This window comes from Sarcophilus harrisii, chromosome 1 (genome assembly GCF_902635505.1).
Source record: "Sarcophilus harrisii chromosome 1, mSarHar1.11, whole genome shotgun sequence".
Taxonomy (NCBI): domain Eukaryota; kingdom Metazoa; phylum Chordata; class Mammalia; order Dasyuromorphia; family Dasyuridae; genus Sarcophilus; species Sarcophilus harrisii.
In genome coordinates, this window is record NC_045426.1 from 184,799,830 (window position 1) to 184,819,023 (window position 19,194).

The following is a 19,194-nucleotide window of genomic DNA, read 5'->3' on the forward strand; positions in this document are numbered from 1 at the left end:
CTATTTTGTTTCTTTGATAGCTTCTCTCCTTTGTGTGATTATGACTACTTTCTATAACTTTGAAAAGCAATTTCTCCCTTGTTTCTTTAATGTTTTTTTGATATAACTTTTTATGTCTCAATTATTTGGAACTTCTCTTGGTAGGTGATGTGAAGTATTGATTTCAACATGACTTTTGTATAGTTTTCCTAGCAGTTTCTGTCAAATTACCCCTGTTGTTGGGGTTATTCCTAAGTGACTGTTAGAATAAGTAGGGGAATACAACTTAGTGTGTTCCCTACAAATCATGCAATAGAATCGCAACTGTACCTTCCATTGCTTGAAGACAATACTTTTGTTTATTTTTCTCTGGTACTCTACCTATCACGTTCCTCACAGTAGTTTTTCTAAGCTTTTTTTTCAGTTATCCTACTTCACTTCTAGCACAAACTTGCCACCTGTATTTCTGAAAATAGTAATAAGTTTGCATTTATATAGCACTTGAAAAAGGATGCAAAGCTTTCCTTACAACAACCTTGTGGTGTAAGTAGTATAAATATCATTCCTATTTTATAAATAGGAAAACTCCCTGTCAAGGACATATTTTATTTTAGAGCTTTGCTTCCAATAAGTAAATTCTTCCATTGGTTTACCTTCCTATCTCCTAACTTAAATATCACCAAATAAAATCTTTCTCTTTTCCTCAGTAATTCCAAAGTCTAAAAGGAGATTAAAAACAAACTGCAGTTTTGCAAAATGAGTCTATAGTATTTAAATGACATTTACTAAACAAACAAACAAAAAAAGGTTTTGTGGATGGATACCTGGAAAGAGATATTCAAAGAGTTTTTTAAAAAGCCTTTTTTTTTTTTTTGGAAACCCAGCCACTTATATTATTAAAATTCAAAAAATAAAAATATTGTAATAAATTTGAATTTCTTATTATAAAGATTTTACTTTTTTCTTTACCAAATTACCTAGTTGAATTTTTAATGGTTTTACAGTGATGTTTTCTCATATATTAAGATTATATTTTATTAAAATGAATATATCAAAATAAAATTATTGTTTAAATATTTAAACAACAACTGTGATTTCTCAAGGGGAAAAAATATAACCTGACAGTGATCTCATGTTTGTTCAACTAACATAAAATGATATAAAACCTTGATGTGAGAACAAGCCAGGACTAGCTAAAAATGCTTCTTTCAGCATGTGGTTTAATTGTGGTCTGTTTACCAGTTAGTCCTACAAATTACTTAATACATTTTCAGATTATGAAATTTTAGTATTTGTACATTGAAGAGAATTGATTACAAGCTTTATTTATTTCTAGTAAAGCTACTTCACATATAGATGTCTTTCTGATTAAAAATAATACAAAAAGGAAATTATCTCAACGTAGAAAAATGAAGAATTCAACCAAAAGAGTCTCTTTTCCAACCTGAGTTGCCCATATCCTAAAAAAATTTTAATAGATTAAAAATCTTTGGTTTTGAACAGTATTATCCATTGAAATGAAAAGGTGTGTCTGCATGATGAGGCTACTATATAAGCAATGCAACAGCACTGAAATGGAATTCAAGGGTCCTGTATTTTGTCACTAGCTTTGTCACAGAATAATCTTTTGGTCTATTTCTTTGACTATAAAATAAGAATAATAAAAGCCATCCATATTTGGAACCTAGGAGGGGTTAACTAGATGGAGCAATGGATTACCAGACCCTGAAGTGAGGAGGATCTGAGTTCAGTACTTCCTAGTTGTGTGACTCTGGGCAAGTCACTTAACTCCAATTGCCACAGGAGGGGAAAAAAAAGAAATTTGTAATTTAGAAGGATAATAGAACTTCTTTTTAAATGTGTAAATGCTTAGTGTAAAGTTTTATTTATCTTATCTTCATTAAAATAGCTCAGATAATTCCTTCTTATGCACAAGAGGGCACTGATATCAAAGAGGTATGAACTGGGGTGTCTTGTGTATACTATATTTAAATGAAGGCTATCAACAGAATTGGAAGCAGCTTCCATATACAATTAGTTGTTTGAAGATGAGGATGGAAGAAGGTGGATATATATATATAAAGGTACATGTTTTTCCTCTTTTTTTTTTTCATAACTCTCTGAGAAGCTACACAAGAGAAATTCTTCTGCTACACTCCCCCAAAAACTTAAGCTTATGACCACAATATATATTCTTGACTTCCCTTTTGATTTGCAGTCTTTGTACCATTCTGCACTGATAGCATCTCTTCTGTATAGAAAGAAATCATATTTATATCCATTTTTTGAGAAGATAAGGCAGTATTCTTTTTTTTCCAAGTCTTCCTTATACATTGTTATACTATATCATGCTTGTACTTAAACAAATTTTGCAAAATTGTCATTGTTGGTAGGTGGAAGGATGTTAGTCAGTTTTCTTCAACTATAAATCCCATCCTTAGCTTTTCCAGAGTTCCATTGGCCTTATTTTTTGTTCAACTTTTTTTGGCTTTGTTTCTCTTAAAGTTCCAGGAAAGCTTTTTAAACCTGATGGAAGTTCCCTGATGAGTCAGGCATATTTGATGTGCCTCTCAGAAAAATTTCAAAAGTTCAAATTAAGGACTCTTTACATGGAACTTCTGAACAGTCACCATTCCTTTGCTGGGATTAAAAAAAAAAAAGTCCTGGATCAAGGACAATAGTATCAACCCAAGCATTTTTTTTTTTTCAAATCCACATATTTCTTGTTTTCATTGTTCATTTAAGTAGTTAGTTTATTTTAGTTCATCTTTCATTTTTGAACTGTCATAAAAAAAACTTTTAAAACTTAATTAAAATTTGATTTCTAGATACATAAAAATATTTATTCTTACAATCAGATTTCTTACAATCAGATAGTGAGTCATGATGGGCAAGAAATGGTATTCTCTGTGTCTCAATTTTTTTATTTGGAAAATGGGGTGATAATTGGCATCATGCATCATACTAAGTGGTTGGGAGAAACCAAGGGCTTGATGAGTAGAGGGCTGGACTTGCAGTTAGAAAGACCTTTTGACCTTGGACACTTCATAGCTTCAGTTTCCTCAACTATGTAAAAATAAGAATGATAGTACCTCATTCCCAGGATTTTAGGGGGAAATAAAATGAGAAAAAGCTTGTAAAGCATTTAGGACAGTACTGTCTCACAGTAGATGTTCTATAAGTTTTGGCTATTACTATGAACATTATGCTACACAAAGATGAATTATTATTCTTGTTATTCCTGACTTCCTCAGAGTTCTCCAACTTCTTATTTCCCTATGTTGTCGATACCACTATCCTCCCAGCCTTGAAATTCCCAAGTATTATCTGAATCTTACCTCTCTTTCTCTCCTTCTTGGCTCCTCATCAGATTGTGCTTCTCCCCAGCATGTACCCATTGTCCCAGTTTGGGTCCTCATCAGGTATGACCTAAACTATGTCACACTGGCTTTCTAACTGATCTTGCTCCCTCCAAACTCTACTTTTCTTTCCATCTTTCTAACAGTTGCAAAAATGATCTTTCTATATAATACATGGGTCAGGGCATGTCACTCCATTAAAAACTTTCATTGGCTCCTTCTCATAGGAAAAAATACAAAGTTTTTAGCCAGTTATTTAAAGTCTTCTGCAGTCTATTTCCAATCTATTTTTTCCAATCAATTCTAACTACTACTCTTCACAACTTCTAGCCAAATTAAAAGGCTAGCTTTGTTCTGTTTTGACCCTTTCTCTGTGAGTAGTTAAGATCATTCCTCAGTGCCTAATGTAATAAGATGTATCTTGTGTCCTCATTGTCTGAGGACTGAGTGGGTTACATTTTACCTCTCCACAGGGTTCTCCAGTACCCAGAGAAGGTAGATCTTTTCTGTGTTGACTGGAACTCCCACCAATGGTGTTCTTCCATTTTTAGGCACCAATTCTACTTAACCATTTAGAGTCAGATTATCTTGTATGTATATGGATGGATTTATGGATAGATGTATATGTATATATGTGTATTCAAGTATGTGTATGTTGTATGTATATGTGTATTCTTCAAAGATATAGTTAAGGCAAACTTACAAATGCTTTCTCCAACACAATTCTTCACCCTTCCACTCCAGACACACTCCACCTTAGTCTCTAGAGAGGGAAGAAGGATTAGAGTTAGTTCAGTTCCTACATAACATTAGTTCTTCCAAGTTCAAATACAAAATCCTACTAGGTTAGTTTCCCTTTCCTTGCTTTTATTATTTGCAATACATTAGTTTTCAACTTACAAATTATTTCCATTTTAAAATCTGATTTCTAAGTCTGGTGTTAGGAATACCAAAAAGGTGCTTGGTTGTTATGATTCCAAGCTAATCCACAGAAAGCTTTTTATTCATAATGTTGCTGAAATAATAGTGGGAAACAATATTATTATAATTGTGAGGCTTTTTCTTTTACTATTTAAATTGTAATATTTGAGTACTATTAATTACTTAATAATTATATATAGAGATTGAAAATCTAAATTGTATTCTCTTAAACTATAAATTTGAACAATTTTACCAAAAAATGGATAATCATCATGAAACTCCATTCTTACAAATTCTCTTTTCATTAAAACACATTCATATATGTTACTTTAACTTTTGAAAGACATTTTCTTCACAATCCTGTGAGGAAGGTAGTCCAAGAATTGTTATCCCGTTTTACAGATGAAAAAATTGAGTTTCAGAAAGATTAGGTCTATTGCTCCATGGAAAGCTTGGAGTCAGGAAGAATTGAATTTGAATCTTTCCTCAGACAGTAATTTTGTATGTAATCTAGGTAAGTCATTTAACCTCTTTGGGCCTCAGTTCCTTCCTCTATTAATTGAAACAGTTGGACTTGGTCTTTTTCAGTTCAAAATCTACAATCCTTTGATTGCTCAACTATTAAGTATCTGGAATAAGATGTGTACTAACATCTCTTGAATTTAAATCTCGCATTCTTTCTAGTATGTTATCTCATATGCATATGCTATTTCACAGTTGTAATTCATGTGCATATTTTATTTTATGGAGTTTTTAAACTTGGAAGTATTTTATGTAAGATTTTCATGTATCAAATCTTTGCCTAAAATATCTTTCATCTTAATATACTTCAGTTTGCTTAGCTGTTCTGTCACTGGATATTTTTCTCTTTTTTTTTTTGTAATCAATGGTACAACAAACATCTTTGAAAAAATTACTTTTGTTTTTCTTTGTGGTCATTTCTTTGTGGTATATATATCCAAAGGCAGAATTACTGGTCTAAAGGGTATGAAGTGTTGAACAATTTCTATTACATGTGGCCAGATTTGTCACTACAAAGATTAAGCCAATTTCTTGAATCTTCAATCCAATTAGACAAAAATTTATTAAGAATAAATGATGTACAGAACACTGTATTAAGCCACGAATGATAATAACTTCTGTTATGGGGAAGTTTTCAGAGTATGTTATATAAATCATTTTGATCATAAAAACTCCATGATGTGGATGGGATAGATATTATCCTAATTCCACAGATGAAGAACTGAAGCTAAAGGAAATAAAATGGCTTATCCAAAGTGTCACAACTAGTAACTGGTAAAATTGTGAAACCAAGACTTCCAATACTAAATCCAATACTTCTTCCAGCCCCTATTTTTTTGGAATGATCAACACTCTTTATTGATGTAGGATTTTATCATAATTATGTTATTTTAATGATTTAAATTCCTATTTTACTAGCAGCACTCATGAAAACTTATCAATCTTATATATCATATACAATATGGATATTGAGCCTATATATTAATATTTCTTTATATATTTTAGATTTCTATGAGTTGCTTGTCATATGTGTATATACACATACAAATACGTATTTCTTTTGCTTTTCTTTGAATATAGTTACATTTATTCATGAATATCTACATATATCTGCAAATGTATATGTGTGTGTATGAATTTATCTTGATTTTGATGAAACTCTTTTGTTCTTAAGAAGTCAGAAATTCTTCTTCTAGTCAGCTATTGGATAAATATGTTATTCCATTTTTCTCAGATCTTTTTTTCCCCTAAGATTTAGAAAATATTTAATTTTTAACCATATATTTAATACAGTAATACAGCTCTGGGCTGATAGGTTTTTCAATAAAAATTTTTTCTAATAATGTTACTTCTGATTTGTCATACCCTAATTTTTTCTTCAATGAAATGACTATTTAAAACCTTGTAACTGGGCTTGGTGATATATATATATATATATATATATATATATATATATATATATATATATATATATTTGTTTGTGTGTGTATATATATATATAATATTTGTGAAGCCAAGGCTGATAGATCTCATGAATTCCAGGGTTCAGAGCTATAGTAGTATCAGAGCTCAGTGAGTGTCTACAGTAAGTCTGGTAGTAATATTGTGAGTCCCTGGAAGCAACGGACCACCAGGTGCCCAGTAAAAGGCAAAGCCACTAAGATTGGAAAAACGGAACATTTCAAAATTTCTGTATTGATACTTTGGGATCAGGTTCATATATGTCTGCCACAGTTCTAATGTGGGCAAAATAAGGAGACCCTGACAAATAAAAAATTAAACATTGTTTTTATGTGAAAATATGTTCTTCAAAATAAGGTTAGAAGGACTTGGAAACTTGGAATATTTTCCCTTTCCTATTCCAGGTCTTTAGAAGGGTGATTGAGAGACATTGGGAAGGATAATAAATGCATAGATGAAGATTATGGACAATAATGAAGGCAATAATTTCCAAAGGCTCCCTCCCGATAATTCTGACCCTACATTCTTCTCCATGCCTTAGGATCCCCATCACTTAGACCTTATCTCTGGCTTTTCCTTTCCCCTCTTTGGCCTTGCATTTACTCTTTTCCTTTCCAAATCATCTTCCATATTGCTATTTCTCTATCACAGCTCTCATCATGTCTCTCCTTTGGTTTAAGAAACTTCAGTGGTTCCCCACTGAGTTTAAGATAAGAATACAAACCCCACTATTTGGCATTTAAATTCATCCATTATCTGGCTGCAGGTTATTTTTTTTTACTAATACGATGTTTCCCTTCATGAACTACATTCCAAATGAACTGCACAACTTGTGATTTTCTTTACCTAGCATTCTATTTCCCATGTACAAGCTTTTGCATAGGCCGTCCCCAATTCCTGGAAGGCTATACCGACTTAACATTGCCTCTAGGAAACACTTGCTCCTATTAAGGTTCAGAGGAAGTGCCTGGCCTTTTCTGATGTTCCCAAGTGGGCTACCTCATCAAAAATCACTATTTTGTATATGTCCTATGTTTACTTATCTCTGAACATATTCTAAAATCCTAGTAGAATATAGGTTTCTTGATGTTGGGGATCGTCTTTCTTTTAGGTTTTTCTCTGCAGTGTCTAGTATACAGTAGGTACTTAAAATGTTTGTTGATTGAGGGAGGGCTTTAAAAGTTTTCTACTCATAAGTGACAGAGGAAGTACAAGGTGATCTAGTAGGATAATGGAAAGTCATTGGTAATGAAATGTTCAGAAACTTGAGTGGTACAAACCTAGTCTGTAAGAAGACAATAATAGATCTGTTTTCCAAGCCCTATGGTCAGATGTTAACAGCTTTAGCATCAATTCTTCTAGCATCTTGCACTTTTAAAAAATTCTCATATTCTTTCTCTTAACCAGTATGTATTCTATAGTGCCACTCTCTTTTCAACAAACATTTGCGAGGTTGTATATCTTTGAAAAATCAGTTCTTGGCTTTTCTGTGTAGATGAGATACTTTTCATATCTCCAGTCTTTACCATAAGACCTGACACACTGTAGGTGCTTTATACATGTTGGTTGGTTGAAAGGAAAGTAGAACAAAAAGAGAAGCCACTTGGGGGAAATAGATTGTGGTTGTATTTTACTCCAATATAGCAATAAACTAGTAATCCTCAATTTTGTTTTTCTTAAAATAATTAGTTTTCTTGAACAATATATATTTGTCAAGAGAGAATAACATCTTTTGAGAATCAAAATAGGCTTCTAGAAACCAAGGTAGTTTGTTTGCTCTGTATCTGAGACCAACCAAGTAAGAATGGAAAAATCCTATTAGATCACAGAGCTTGTTCCCTCGCCCCAGCAGGATTATTTTGTACAGTATATTTCCTAATGCTTTGTTGTTTGTAATAACGTCCTTCCTGTATTCATCTAAAACTCATCACTCCAAAATATTTCCATGATATTGCAATTATAGCAGTGCATTTTGTCATCTTTGCTAGAGAGAAATTATATGGCATTTTCTTTCTTTTTTTGTGTAATAAATACTAATGTTCATTTTAAATTTTTTTTATAAATGTGCTTAACAAAATATAAATCCTGTCTCTTTGAAACAGGCAATTAAACTATCCCTGCAGTAGTTCCAGACTTTCTTGTTAAATTAAAAAGGTAACATTAGTAGATAATACCTAGATTTATTATCTCATAGCATTTTTTTTAGCTTGAAGATCTTGAAATAGAGGTGAATTTTCAAACACAATATAAATTTATTCAGTCAGTAACTGCTTATGAAGAATCCATTCTGTGTGAAACATTCTTCAAGATACTACTTCAATCCCCAAATTCAGATTTTGGAAGGGAGATCAGAGGTAAGCAAGTCTAATCCATACCTGCCCAGGAATCCCAAATGCATCCTGCTTGATCAATATTCATCTTGTTGCAACTTGAAGACATCAAGTCCCCAGATGAGAATCTTCCTTTCTCCAGAAGCAAAACTTTCAACTTTTAAACAACCCCAATCTTAAATCATGTATCTTTAGCTTGAGGCAAAATCAGAATCTCTACAACTTTCACCTATTACTTTTAGTTCTTCCCTTTGGGGCTAAAGAAATGAGTATAGGAATAGCTAGTTGGTATAGTGGACAGAGCACCAGCCCTGAAGTCAGAGGAGCTGAGTTCAAATGTGGCCTCAGACATTTAATACTTCCTAACTGTGTGACTCTAGGCAAGCCACTTAACCCCAATTGCCTTAGGGAAAAAAATGAGTACAATATGCTTTCCATTTGATAGATTTCCTGTTGAAGACCTCTATCATCTTCTCCTGAGCATGTCTCCTCTTTTTTAGATTAAATATCTAAAATTTCTTTAACCAGTTCCTAAGTGTCATGCTGGCCTTAGTCCTCTGAAATCTTTTTCTAAATGTAGTAGTCTTATGAATGTCCCTTTTAAAATATGTTGCCCCAAAATGAGTATAATATTCCCTATATGGTTTGACTAAAGTCAATGGAACTATTTCCTTCTTTTTTCTGGTTACCATATTTCTATTAAATGAATACAAGGACAAAACAAGATAATGTCATAGTAATTTGTAAAATCTAAATCATCACAGCCCAAGGTCATACTAGCAGGAACCTTAGAAGCCATCTAGTCCAGACTCTTCCTTTTTTACAACTAAGAAAAATTTGAATGACTTGCCGAGAGTAGACTTGATATAGATGTAGTAGACTATGATGATAGTAAGCTTCAAGGGTAGCATTTAAACCCTAGTTTTTGTTGATATTATCATAATGACAGATAGCCTAAATCAAATTAAGCATTTTGACTGTTATATCACACCACTGAGTCCCATTGATTTAGCAATGAAATACCAAGTCATTTTTAACATCACCTATTCTGTACTGAGACGCTTGCATTTTTGAATCAAGGGATCTTGGTTCCCGTGATCTAATGATACACACAAACTTCACTATACTAGAATTTGCCCATAATTCTATTCTTTTGAGATCCTTTTGGCTCTCTGCTCTGATAATCATAGAATTAGCCATCTAGTTGAGTATATTCTATAGCTTCTGTGTTCCTTCATTATGAATAAAAATGTTGAACAAGACAGAACCCAGATAAATTGGAAACCGTGATTAGAGGTAAGATTGTGAGGCTGGAAAATTCCTATCAGGGATAGTTGGATGGCCTTGGATTCAATAGGAATTTTAGCATAGGGGACAAGTGAGTAAAATGTCTACTCAAATTATATGCTTCTTTGGGCTTGTAGTCAGAAAGATCCTAAACACTTAGTAAGCAATGTGACCCTGAGGAATTCACCCAAACTTTCTCATCCCCAGTTTCTTTTCCTGTAAAATTAGATTGATTAACAGCAACCAACTTCTAGGATTATTATGAAGATTCAAAGAGGTCATGTATTTAAAGAACTTTGTAAACTTTAAAATGCCGTGTAAAGGTTAGCAATTATAGGAAGTTAGAGACAAAAAGATGATCTTGCCATTACTCTGAGTCAGGGAAGGTGGGAGAGATTATACAGCAAACATGTTGATAGGTCAGAGTGAAAAGAAAGAGAATAATATGTTGAAAATAATATAATATTTAAGCTATCTATGAATATCAACTTAGCTGTTTGTCTTCGAAATGTGAGATTCTTGTCTAGGGAGCAAAAAATGACAAGCTACTAGAAGATATGAATTATTTTAATCTTAACAATCTCAATATTTAATATGTAAGAACCAGACTATAAGAGGAAGTTACAACTAAAGATTCTTCTTCAAAAGGTGAATAAAGGAGTTAGTTTTGTCATCAGTCCAAAGATAATAAGAAACTTTGCTTCTTGGGATATTTGAATATCTCTAATGATAAACATTTGCAAAAAGACTAACATGAAGATAATTGCAGGTTAGGTACTATCTGACAATCTAGTAGCAGAGGATAAGGAAGTAGAGAAATTCTTTGAAGGACTTGATAAGACCCTTGAGTTACTGGAAATAAACTAGGTGACAAAAGTGAGCCAGATAGGAGGATAGCTATACATGTATGTGTGTGTGTATATATGCATAAAAAAATATAAGAAAATGCAATTCAGGAATAAGAAACAAGAGGGGAAAAGGAGTCAAGCCTTATAGAGCATACAGAAGCCTTATATCTGACATATCATATTCTTCTAGAGAGTTAGGAGTTGCTTGACATGGCAAACACCAAGCATATAAAATAATGAAATTTTAATTTTAATAGAATAAATAACAGGTAATTTACTCTATTAAAGTTAAAATTTCATTATTTTATATGGTGGTAATTTTAAATAAAAATATCTGTTTATATTTTAGCCCATTAACTTGTTAGAGCAAAAGATTGTTAGAGCAAAGATTGAAATAAATTCCAAATAACATGATATAAAAAATAAGGGAAAAATACAGTATCCAAGAATGAAAACTTCAATCTGACTTATTTATACAAACTGTATATGAAAAAAATAGACCATCACTATTACTTAAAGATATTTGTTGTTGTTGTCTCTCACTCATTTTAATCTTGTCAAACATGACTCTGTTTTTGACTCTTTGTGATGCCATAAGGGTTTTTCTTGGCAAAGATATTGGAATAGTTTGTCTTTTCCTTTTCCAGCTCGTTTTGCAGATAAAGAAACTGAAGAAAACAGGGTTAAGTGATTTTCCTAGAGTTACACAGTTTGTTTTTGAGCATATTTGAACTCAGATCTTCCTGACTCCTGCCTTAGCACAAAATCCACCAGCCCATGTAAATTTTCAACAGAGAGGACAAAAAAACCCTATAAATTGCTTCTGTCATTAACCTTGATAATCCTTCCAAATGAAAAAACAACCACCACCACAGGTCTATTACCACCAAAAATAGGTTGCATAATATAAGTAACTACCAATCTGTACACCTACTTTCCTATCTCTACAAATAATTTTAAGATAATTTTCATAAACACTGAAGCCATGTGAAAGGGTAATAGTAGGCTTATATAAAAAGACTTTTATAGAAGACCATATGTTAATAAATATAGAAATGGTTAGATAATATAAGAAAATATTTATTTATTGTTTTTTTACTCTCAGTACTATATGATTAGGAAGAATAAAATACCACTTTAAAGATGCCTACTATATATATGTCAAAATCATACAAGACTTCTTAAAAGATAATAATAAATGAAGATAATTTATTTGGGGCCTGGTTATTATATTTGGTGAGATTTAAAGACAGGGGAAAATATGCTTCATACAAAGGGGTTAGAAACATGGAGTGTTTAGCACAGAATTCAAATGGAAGAGAGATTCCCAGTAGATGGTGAGTTTTTGCAAATACTCGTGTTTTTAGATAACATTATACTATTTGCATTGATTTTTGTAATATTATAGTCATCTAAAAGTGATAGTTATTCAAAAAGAATTTGACTTAGCTATTCACACAATAAGAAACAAATAGATGAAAAATGATTTGTTGTTTTAGACTGTTTTGCAGTTGGGTAGACAGCTTTAGAAATGATCCATTGGTACATGTATGTTGATTGGTCAATGTACATAGATAGTGAGCTAAGATCAGATTTAAATAAGAATAGGAGAGGAGGCTAGATTGCCTTTGGGAAAATCATGTGATGCTTTTATTGACCCAAAGCTTCTTCACCAAATAGAAACCATTTAATGTTACAACTAAAATTGAAAGTCATTCAAAGAACAATAGAAAGTGGAAATCTGCCATATTACATATTGGATGTGAGTAGGTTATAACACTTTGCTAATGGGGAATAGCATAAAAATGAAGTTTAACATTAAATAGGTGTCTGACTAAAAAGGAATGAGTATATAGAGGAAAGAGTGCTGGATTTGGGGTTACAGGGGTTCAGATCGCTCTCTGCCTAGAACCACTTTGGTCATGTCACTTCATTCCTCTGGATCACAGGTTTCACATATGTAAAATGAGGGAATTGGGAAAGGTGGGTTTTAAGAAACATTTCAGCTCTAAATTTGTGATCCTGCCATAAACGTGAACAGTTCATGTGCTTTAATGTTAAAAGACCTAGACAAAGTTCTTTACCTTTTTTGTGTCATGGACTTTTGGTCTGTTGAAGAATATGGATCCTAAGTTTGGAAAAGAAACCAAAAGTTAACGAGAATAGTATTTTTTACTATTTAAGTTCATGGACTCCCTTTGAAATCTATCTATAGATATAAGCTGAATACTCCATTTAAAAAACTCTTCATCTAGAAGAAGTCTTGGTGGACCCTCTGGAAAAAATTTAGGGTAGATCTTAAGTCATGATTATGCAGGAGAAAGCATAATGAGGCTGTGATCTCCATCACTAGAGAGTTTATACCTTGAGATGGCATGTCCATTGATTCAGTATTATTAAAATGTTAGAAGATACAAAACAATTGTCTAAATATTGATGGGAAGTAGGAACCTGGCCACCTCTTACCTGTTATAGTAGAACTATTTGGAACACCAAAACAGAGTTGCAAAAAGTAGGCTAGGTAGACTATCCCACAAGACTCACTATCCTTAGAAGTAATAGTTTGCACACATTGCTGGATAATTGCATTGTTAGACCAATAGACACATCTTATTAAAATAAGTCACCCCAAATGAAGGCAACCAAGAATTCTGAAAATTGACTAATCAGAATAACAGTATTTCTTGCCAAATTCTGACTGAAGACTGGAGGAATAGTGATGTTTCAGGACAGTATCTTTCCTCTCCTGTAACAATTAGTTAGCAATCTCCACTTTAAGAAAGATTTTGAGCATAAATAGCATAGGACATAAAGCCAGTTATTTTTCTTTGTGCCTATAATTTGTATATGAAAGGTTATAAAGGTTTATGATAAACAGTATTAAAATGAAAAATTAATCTAACACACTACATTCTAGTAGACTAAAAGGATAGATTTAAAACTTGTCAATTAAAATTAGGTTTGCTTTTCATTTGAAGAGAATGTACCAATAGGGCATGTATCTAATAACAATAATAGTATTAGTACATTGCCTTTATATAGAGTTTACTATGAACCACTGTTCTTTTAGATGTATGGCCTATGGATAAATTCTAAAGCCAATATGTTTTTCCTATTGACCTTACGAATTTAGTAAAAGAATGAGCTGTGTGAATTTTTCACAGAGAATTGTAACACCTTCAATTAATTTGATTGGGTTACCAGGAAGTTTAATTATAAATTAAAAGATTGCTATGGCCCTGATTTTGAGACATGTTCCTCAGGAAAAGGGGGATGGTATAATTAGAATCCTATTTTTAACTTAGGTCATTCTTTGTTTTGAGTTACCAGTTTTGATAAAGTCCTTTAAAGTAGACAGATAGTTATATGTATATTTTCTTTTGAACTCTTTTCCATGCTTTGTAAACACCAGGATATTGCCTGACTTAGGCTTTCTCATAAATTCTTATGTGCTGAAATCATTAACACTTTTAACTTTGTGATTTCCTGGAGTCCATATAAAGTTCTGATTTATATTCTTGTATTAATGTTTCCAAGGAAATATAGCTGTTTCATTATTTTATTCATAGATAAGGATATAGATATTTATATCATAAGTATTGATAAGAATATCTTATCAGGATGGGTTATACAACATGTATTTTAGCTGACATTAATTTTTTAGCAATAAAAAAGAAAAACTAGAATAATTTAATATTAGAATAAAAAGTTGACTTTGAAAATATTTTACAGTATATTTATATCATATAAATTTATGTTAATATATAATATATGTAGGATATATTATATAATTATGTGATGTTATATATAATGTAATATAACTATATATAATCATAAAATATATGCCATATATATCAATATTTAACAATAACAATAATAATAATACCTAGTATTTATATTATGCTTTAAGGCTTTATACTTTCAACATGTTTTATACTATGTTATCTCATTCTATCCTTACAGCAACCCTAGGAGGTCAGTGTTATCCCCATTTTACATATGAGAAAACTAAGGAAGGCAAAGGTTAAATAAATCTCTTGTCTAAGTTATACAACTAGTAAGTGTTTGAGGCAAACTTTGAATTCAGATATTTCTGAGTCTAGGTTCAGCCCTCTATGCTCTGTGCCACCTAGATTCCAATATTCACATTAATTCAGTTAACTTTAATAGAAGAAACGTTAATTGATCCCTTCCTGTTTCAAGTTTCCCCTTATGCCAACTCATACTGTTGTACAGTTGCCAAAGTGAGTCACTTAAAATGCAGTCCTAACCTACTCAATATATCCCAATGGATATCTATTACTTCTAGGATCACTTCTGTCTGGCACTTAAAGCCCTTCACTCTTTCCTTTCAAGCTTTATTACACATCCCTCCCCTTCACTCACATTATTGTTCATCAAAGCTTCTTTTTTTTTTTTTTTTGGTACTGATAAAGAATTTTAGTCATTTAGAGTCTTTTTTTGGCAGAGATATTAGAGGGGTTTGCCATTTCCTTCTCCACTTCATTTTACAGATGAAGAAACTTGAGGAAAATTAAGTGAAGTGGTTTATACAGGGTCACATAGCTAGTTAATACATGAAGCTCAGCAAGTTTAGAGTTCTACCTGTTCCACTAGCAAGCTGCCCTTGTCTTTATTATTCCTTATAGAAGAAAGGCTTTCTTTTGTTTTTAAACTTTTGGAGAATGCTGTTCCTCTTGTCTCAAAGGTACTCTTTGCTCCTTGTTTCCCTTAGAATTTCCTTCCAGGCTCAGCTTAAAAACACTTTCTATGTAAACCATTTCCTGATCCCCATAACCTCTAGTACCTTCCCACTAAAATGACTTTTTCTCTATGTCCATATACATGTAAAGTACATGAATTGACTGGAAGTTCTTTGAGGGCAAGGATTATTTTAATTTCCAATGCCTAACAGAAAACCTGACACATTTAGTCACTAATTAATGCTTATGTATTGATTACTTTGAATCCAATGGTAGACCCTGTGTCTGTATTCTGAAGACCAACTAGTTAAGTTCAAAGATACTTCATACTGGGTTGACTGTGGGGTGGTAGATTTCTTGATCCCATCAACTTAAAAAGAATATTTTACAAGATATTGAGAAGACGCAGTACATATTTATGAAGGGAATTCCCACACCAAAAAACCTGAAACTTTGAAATATTTTAATAAGAAATAACAAAACTTCCTAGCCAAGGAGAAGAATATATAACTTAATGATTTGAAGGAGAAAAGAGTGATCAAATTATTTTTTCAGATTTGATTTTTAAAATACATTTAGCAGAATAACATGTCTTTAGAAAAGATAAGTTTAAGATTTTATGTTAATAAATGCCTTCCAGATATTTTCATTTTTTTCCAGAGACTCTGAAACAAATGTGGGAAAGAAAATCAGAGTTCAGAGCTCTCATAACTAAATTAAATAATGAGCCTTAGAAATCTTTGTTTGACGCTTCATTTCTTTTTTTTCCCAGTGTACACATTTCCCACAAACTACAATCTAAAAATAAATAGTGATGAACTTTATTTCTAAAATCTTCATTTTATAATAACCTTTTTTGTCAGTGTTGCTTCTTTGAATATAAGCTATCTCCAATGATAAATTCCATTTGTATTTAATTCTGCTGTGGAAACACTAATAGAGAAAGCATAGTATATTGGGTACAACACTGGATTGGGAGTCAGAAGACCATAGTTCAACCAGTTGTGATATTAATTACCTTTGTGGGCTTAGGAGACTGATTACATCTTTGAACCTCCGTGTTTTGATCAGTGAAATTCAGGGACTGTAGCTCTAATTCCTAAAATCTACCTCTAGGAAGCATAATTGCCATACCTATATTAAAGAATAAGGAGCAACTACCAAAAAATGCCTTTATTTTTCCCTTAAGGACTATAGAAATGTAGCAAAGTGTAGTGTAAAGAAAGCTGGATTGTAAGTCAAAGAACTTGAGTTTCAGCCCCAACTCTGCCATGTGACCCTGGAAAAGTTGCAACTTGGAAAGGATCTCAACAGCAACCTTGTCCAAACCTTACAGGGAACTAGCCTTTCCTTGAAGATATCTAGGGCCTACCAGCTCACAAAGCAGACCATCTTTATATGAGACCTTCCTAATTATTAAAAAGAATTTTGATATTTAAAAAAAAATGAATTTCAGAAAGAAGTTGATTTAAAAGAACTTTACTATTTCTTTTTAAAATGTTTTCATTTTTATTATTTTAGTTAGATGTAAAAATTTTAACATTGTTTTTTTTTTAAATTGAGCTCCAAATTCTCTTCCTCCTTCTAGCTCCTTTTTTACCCCTTGAGAAGGCAAGCAGCATATCATTTATATATATGAAGTCATGCAGAACACTTATGTATACGACATTTGCAAAAGCAAATACACACATACATACACACAACTAGAAAAGTAAAGAAAGTTTAAAAAGCCTGCTTCATTCTGCGTTTAGATTATATCAATTCTCTCCTGAAGTGGATAGAATTTTTTTTTAATTATAGGTCCTTTGGAATCGTCTTGGGTCATCATCTTAATCAGAATAACTCACAGTTGATCATGCTTACAATACTACTATTATTGTGTACATTGTTCTCCTGGTTATGCTCATGTTATTTGTATCGGTTTACAAAAGTCTTCTCAGATTTTTTTTTTATTCTATTTTTCCCATCATTTCATGTAGCACAACAGTATCCCATCACAATCATATATCACAACTTGTTCAGCCATTCCCTAGTTAATGGGCTTACCCTCAATTTCCAATTCTTTGATACCTACAAAAAGAGCTGCTATAATTCTTTTTGTGCAAATAGCTTCCTTATACTTTTCTTTATTATCTCTGTGATACAAACTGAGTAGGTATATTAATGGGTCAAAGAATATGCACAATTTCATAGCCTTTTGGGCATAAGAATTTGATAATATCCCCCAAATTATCCATCATACTGTATTCTATCTATTCAAGTCTGGATCTTTTGAAATATCTGTCCAAAACAAACAAACACACACACACATGCATACACACATGTGTGAGTGTCTGTGTGTGTATATACACATAGAAATGAACCCATTCACTTGGTAGTGTTCTTTTAATTATTAGCAATTTCCTCTGTAAAGTTTACTAATGACTAAGAAAGCATTTATGTACATTAAAGGAATCATAATATTTCATGAGGAAATATTTTTAAATTTGATAATTGCCAGATGGTTTGTCTGTTTTATAAGTTTAGAGTCTTATATATTATCTTTCTTAAAAGCAGGAGTCACCTGTATACATTTTAAATTCAGGTAAGATCTCTTCAAGTAATTATTGAAAATCCCTATAAATGGATATGTATGATTAGGGGAACAAAAGTAGGCTATGATTTTTCCATAGAAGTGAATAAGTTTTGATATTTGTTAATAGGTGATGGTAACTAAATAAGGAACAGGGAATAGTAACACTTTTAGGCTACATTTTTAAATATCCTTGGAGAAAATGATAGAAAAATTGGTTTAGGGGAAAATGAATGTGGATCACAGACATGTGAATCTATTTTTGCCAGAGAATTTGATTGTGTTTAATCCCTGTGACTTTAGAATTACTTATTAATCTGGGTGGCCTTTGGTCAGAGGTCTGAGGAGCGGGCACATGAATTGAGCATGACAAGTACCATGACCTTGTTTATTTGTTTTTTTCCATATCTGAAGATCTCCCTCTCTGTGACCCAAGAATATACATAACAAAATTAAGTTTAAGATTGGCTGAGAAAAGTGAAGGAAATGATGGGTAATGAGAGAGGGAAAGAAAGAAATGCTCTTCAAATTCTAAAATCAAACGTTGCTATGAATGTGTTGCAAGATCGTAGGTCAGGTCTTTGGCTAGAAGGTACTGTCCTCAGCTCCCTTCCCCCATAAAAACAGTGGCCAGAAAAGTTGTGTCACCAGGCATTCAGAGCAGAGCACATTGCTCAAATATATGGTACAGTGCAGCAATTTGAGAACATCTTCTTGTACTCAATTTAAAATAGCAAATGGACTGATTTTTTTTTTATTAGATCCATTCATTTAAATGATTTAACACAATATAAAATTTCAGGATAGACAATGTACTACCAATTTGCCCATGTTCCCAGCTCTTAGTGAGATCTCACACCTTCTCACAGTATTATAGGTTTGGATTATCACTTGGATACAGAAACTCATCTAGTCTTCAGCTGTGTTAAGAAAGCCTCTCTATATTTAAGGTCATTCTAGAATTCTGGAAGTTCAGAAAACAGTTTGGTTCTAAGATTCTCCCAATCCCTCTAGTTGCATGAAACTTTTAAAGCTGAGCAAAAAACAAAACAAAACAAAACAAAAAAAAAGCCCAACCAATAGATGTCATAAATATTTGGCTTTACAAATAGTACCAATAGAAATTCAGAATAAAACACGAGCCTGACATGTAGTATATAGTGACAACTGCTGAATCAGTGGTGGCACTAGTGACAGCTAGTTGTTTCTAGC

The 19,194-nt window shown here is 32.3% G+C and overlaps 1 protein-coding gene and 1 long non-coding RNA gene across 2 annotated transcripts in view; one reads left to right on the plus strand and one right to left on the minus strand.

Annotated features, from left to right (window-relative positions):
• ADGRV1 (adhesion G protein-coupled receptor V1) overlaps positions 1-19,194 on the plus strand; it is a 668,591-nt gene that overhangs the window by 316,848 nt on the left and 332,549 nt on the right. The gene's annotated exons all lie outside the window — the stretch shown is intronic.
• LOC116423428 overlaps positions 1-19,194 on the minus strand; it is a 44,418-nt gene that overhangs the window by 8,183 nt on the left and 17,041 nt on the right. Inside the window, exon 2 of the long non-coding RNA XR_004234041.1 lies at positions 4,042-4,101. This is a non-coding gene — a long non-coding RNA (uncharacterized LOC116423428). The remainder of the gene's footprint in view (positions 1-4,041; positions 4,102-19,194) is intronic.